Consider the following 5,507-nt stretch of genomic DNA (forward strand, 5'->3'; position numbering starts at 1 on the left):
GCGGCAGGGGCGTACTGCCCCCCTGTCAAGGGCATAGATTGATCTAGTTAACTTTGTGACAATACTATAATGATATCTATAGATAGATAGATAGATAGATAGATAGATAGATAGATAGATAGATAGATAGGGAAACAGCACAGAGAAGTTAAGTTTCTTCAAAACACAAATGCAGCAAATCAAAAATTAGGGGTAGTCTGAGTTTCTTAGTAAGTAAAAGAGCTGAACTACCTGAATTATTCTTTAATGAAGTGAACTTACCCACCTCATGCCTTGAGAATCTATTCACTTCATCCCTGGATTGCCTCTCTTTACCACAGTTCCAAGCTCCTTAGCACTAAATACCCTAAATGACATCTCCAAAGCAGAACCCTTTATCCCATCCTTTCCTAACTGACTATCCCGTCTACTCAGAATCTTCTCCTTTATCTCCCAACCATTCTGTACCTTTATGATACAACATATACAAAGGTGATAAATACAAGATAGCTAGTGTGAAGTAGCTGTGGAAGAATTGACTCCAGACAGTCACTCTGCCTGCTAACCGTGAACACAAAGCCTGTGTGTTAGGCAAAAAGGAACCATTTCCTTGTCTCATGTAATTCTTGCTTTGTTATGTATTGGAATGGATGAAGACTCAGGACTGTCTGAGCAGAGCTGAAGGCTATAAAATGAAATTTCCTCACACTAAGTACTTATTATTTTGTGGCCCCCAACTCCAGCAGCTGTTTCAAAGCACACCTCAGTGATGAAACACCGAATTTCTGGGGAGGAAGGGGCAAAACTATTTTCCAGCTCCTCCACAACATGCACACGCTGCCCTCAAATATTCCTCCATCACTTATATGAGAAAGCAAGCCTGAATAGTAACCAAAGGCTTAGTATATTCAAGAGGGAATAAGAAGCTGCAAGTTAAAAGAGGCACTAACTTGGGTGGGTTGGTCAAATTATCCCTAAAGTTGCTGTATTCTAGGAATCTCACAATGCAGAGAAGAATCCTTTTGATATTCACATTTCAAAGAGCTCGCTTTTGTGAATATTTTCAACAGAAGATGATAGCACTACTGATTTATAGACTGCATATAAACCTACACATGCATATGCACAAGCATACATGCACAGCATATACATATGTATATGTAAAACTATCTGTAACAGAGGAAAAAATCCTTTTATTTTGCCTTTTATACTGCTCACTCCAGGAATCTATTCTTGATCTTGACAGAACTGATAGTTTATAATGAATACTTCTCCAGCTTTTATGGCTGGCATCAAGGAAACACCTGGGAGTAAGATTTGTTCACTGTGGTTTTGTGTAAATTATTTTTAAGCACAGTTACTGTTCTGTTTGCCTCTAATAAACATTTTTTTTGTGTATATATGAATATTTTATTGGCTCAAATGAAAACAAAACAAACTAAAACAAACAAGGAAACAAGCAAATCTGCTGTGCTTCTGCAAATGGAAAGACAGGTGAGAGACCCTGAAAGGATAAAGAAACCAGACTTAAGTCAGATAGGTCACTGACTATGCTACAGATTTGCTCTATGTCACATTTAATAATACCTTATTTTCCCTCCAGTTACCTGCACAGACAGAGAGATACTGGAAAATAGAAATAATTCCTTGGTGAAGCCCTATTTGAAGTACCAGCATGGTCCTCAGTATCTTGGCATTTATTTTCAATCATATTAATCTCCATAACAAACCTGTTGAGATTTAGAGTATATTTCTCCCGCGTAATAGAAAAGAACTGATGCATTAAGAAGCTAAATATCTACTAGGGGAGATATTGGAATTTCTGGGAAAGCACTAAGAATCACAAATAGAAGATAGCAGCATTTCTAAGTACAGCACATTTTCTTGCATCAGTTTTATACAACCAATACTAATCCCAGGAATAATATCCAAAGGATGAAAAAAAACCCAGATGTCCAGTGCAGTAAACACTGAATATCTGAGGAAGAAATTTAGAGATACAATACCCATTCATTCTATTTTAAGAAACCAAGTCAGCACAGCTAGATAACATTCACATTCTAAGCTGACGTGGTCAGATTTCCTTTGTCATTTTGACATTTCTTCCTTCCTTCTCTCTCTGTATTTGTCCACTTGAGATTCAAAATCTCCTTGAATCTAGGTGCTATACTTAAAACTGCCTAGTCCAAGATTTCAATTATTTCTAATAATAGCTACTCCATATCTTCTAATAAATATAATTTCTATAATAATTTCTAATAACTATTCCTATTTAAATTATATAGATTAGAATTAGAGCTGGCTAAAAATACATGATGTATTTCATGATTCTCTTTCAAAACCTTTGACTAGTTTTGTAAAACTGAATAGGGAAATAAAAACGCAAGTATTTTTGACAAATCTCATAAAATTAAGAACGTCTGTTCCATGGGTTCAGGCTTTGTTATTCTATCTCTTAAGGAGAATTTGAAATTACAAGTGAAAGCCCTGGCTTTTCATCTTCTTTTCATGAATGAAAAGCTAATGTTAAATAATAATAAAACACAATCAACAATTGAGAACCCATATTTCACCTCTTTACAAAAGTATTAATTTCATACTGGGTGGAAACCTGTTGAAGAGTTAGTCCGTAGTCCACATGCAGATTAGATGGAAGGGGCTATTTCAAGGCCAATGAAATGCTTACACGAAAGCTCCAGTGCATATATAGTCAGTTTAAGAAAGCAACTATGGAGTCAGTAAATTTCAACACCCCCCAGTAGGTCTGCCCTTCCAGCTGAGTGTGGAGAGGTATAGATTCTGGGGAATGTTTTTTGTTTCCTGTGATACCCTACATTTTAGTCTAGTCCATCACTGGAAAGAAACTTCACTGGAAGTTCAATCAATTCCACGGCTTCAAATGTATTTTAAAACCATCATAAATGAAAAACAGAATAAAGGGGAGCTTCTAATTCTGTCTCTTTATGAATACTTATGAAAATTTGTGGATCAAAGCCTCTTCCCCTTCAAGTAAATTTCAAGCCTCCTGTAGGACTCAAAGGAAGAGTATTAGAACTCATTTTATGTTTCAGATAGCATAAAGCACGTGTTCAGGAATTACCAGGCAACGGTTCTGAAGAGGCTTTTTTCTCAATTTGCAGGGAATTGTCTGAGAAATGAAGCAAGGAGGCCTGAATGGTGCCTTCTCCTGCCTCCACAACAGAGGAAAAGGGTATCAGGAACACAGCAAACATTTCAAGCCGTCTCTCTCCTTACCTTAACAGCCAGATCTATCTACCTTATGCATGTGAAAAAATATGCTTAAAGAGAGAACTGTCCCCTGATTAAATATAACCTCCTGAGCTCTCTCTTTGCTGAAACTCGCTTGCCAAAGTCTGCCAAAACTTCATCAAAACACCAAAATCTAGTATCTGCCAAAACAACAACAAAGTTGTTGATTATGTCAAACACTTGTTCTGATACACTAGCTTCAGATCATGACTCTTCCCAGTCACTGCCATTATCCCTGGATAATGGATGCTCTCTTGCTAAGGGCTTGCCCAAATTCAGCAATGCCAGCATTAGATAACAATAACACCTCCACAGCAAGGAGGGCAGATAAGATCATGACAAACCTACCTAATGCTTAAATTCAGGTGACTTTCTGCACCAGCCTTTATCTTTCCTTCTTGCATTGAGCTGTTAAGCAGTTTGATAAAAAAGTAAATTATGTGTACAATGTTTGCTCCTTACACAAGGTAGAGCTGCAGTGACTCTGAGGTCATAACTTTTGGGTAGTATTCTATTTGTAGAGGGACAGAAGCAGTAGCACAACAGGAGGACAAGGAAAGTAACAGAAAGAAGTGGAACATTTTTGGATGTTAGTCAAGACCAAGAAGATGAAAAATAGTAATTAACTGAGGATAATTAAGAAACTCTTTCCATTTAGGCACAGCAGAACACTAATAGGGAAAACTTATTTTTGTAATAATATCTGCACCTCTTAAGCAAAAGGAGAACAGAAAACACTAAGTTTTCCGAAAAGATACCACCTCCTGACCTTCAAAACCTTGCTCAGGTCTAAGGGAAAGGCTCTCACAATGGTTTTGCGCTAGAATAAAACTAACACATTTAGTACCGCGATCGACTCAACTCCATCATACTACCAAAAACTCCACCAATAAACTAGCCAGGAATTTCTCAAAACGGAATAATAGTGTTATCTGGTCATACGCCAGCTATTTCTTTTCACACTTAGGAACATTTATCTTAAGAAGAAAGCAGCAACTAGATGGCAATCTCAAGAGAAGGTCATTTTCCAGTCTAGCACAGACATGATGCACAATTTGAACAAAATCACTTCATCTGAATCGTAGCTCCCCAGCAGCAGTTCATTTATCCTGTTCTTCGTCTCATTTACATAAGCAGTAAATGCTAAGGGGCAGGGGCCTTCTCTTACTATGGAATTATGTGGAGTTTGATACAACAGAGACTGGAACACAGCAGAGCCTTCAGGAGCTATCTTACATTTGAAGTACGTGCAAAAATGCAGTGTTCCAGGTTACGCATGTCTCCCCATCCTTCAGAGTTTATTACAGCAATAACCAAAAGATTTATTATTCTCTAGCATAATTTAATCTCAGAAATAAAGGGATCAATAAGGGTATCTATGATAATAGCCTGTAATCTACATACAAAAGAAGGAAAGACAACACAGTGTGCGGGAGACAGAAGAGAAACCAAAGACAGATGCATCTTTAGTGAATAACTAATAGTGGAAAAAGCTTGTAAGAAATCTCAGTTCAGTAGCCCTGAAACACCTACAAAAAAAGTTTTTGTAAATTGGCATTAATAAAGAACCATCCTCTTGCTTTGTCTGGCAGGAACAACAATCTTTTCTAAGGGAGAAATGCACGACAATCTAGAAATCCTATTAATAACATTAGAGTCTTGAACTTTAATGTATTAATGAATGGACGTGCACCCATGCTGTAATCATGAATTTCAGCATTGCCTTTGATGCTTCATTGGGCACAAAGCTCTTACAAAATGTTTGAAGTGTCTGGCTGTGTAATAATGATTTATAATTCTCTTGAACCAAAGCAAAATTTGCTAGTAAAAATCATTTTTGAAATAAAAAATAAATTGTGACTGGAGGGTCTGGGTTTGTTTCAAAAAGAGATCACCCACAAGCAGCAAATTATTTAAAAAGCCACTGGTTCTAGTGTTTTGCGATAGGGAGCATACAACTCAGAATTTCAAAGTACTGTTAATTAAGATCAGTTTATTAAAATGTCAATCTTTTTAACCAAAAAATTCTCTACTATGAATACTAGCTGCAAGTTCCCTTAAGTTCAGCTTTTTATGAAGAAAATGTGGTTTTCTTTCCTTTTACCATATATTCAACTCTATCCCTCTTACTACTAACTACCCATTATTTTTTTGCTCTCTCGGCAGAGTTTGTCATCTTTGTACAGTTTGATTATTCTCCCATGCACCATGCCCTTCCCACCCCCCATCCTATCGGAAAGATCTATGACTTTCGGTTA

This window comes from Meleagris gallopavo, chromosome 5, assembly GCF_000146605.3.
Source record: "Meleagris gallopavo isolate NT-WF06-2002-E0010 breed Aviagen turkey brand Nicholas breeding stock chromosome 5, Turkey_5.1, whole genome shotgun sequence".
Lineage (NCBI taxonomy): Eukaryota > Metazoa > Chordata > Aves > Galliformes > Phasianidae > Meleagris > Meleagris gallopavo.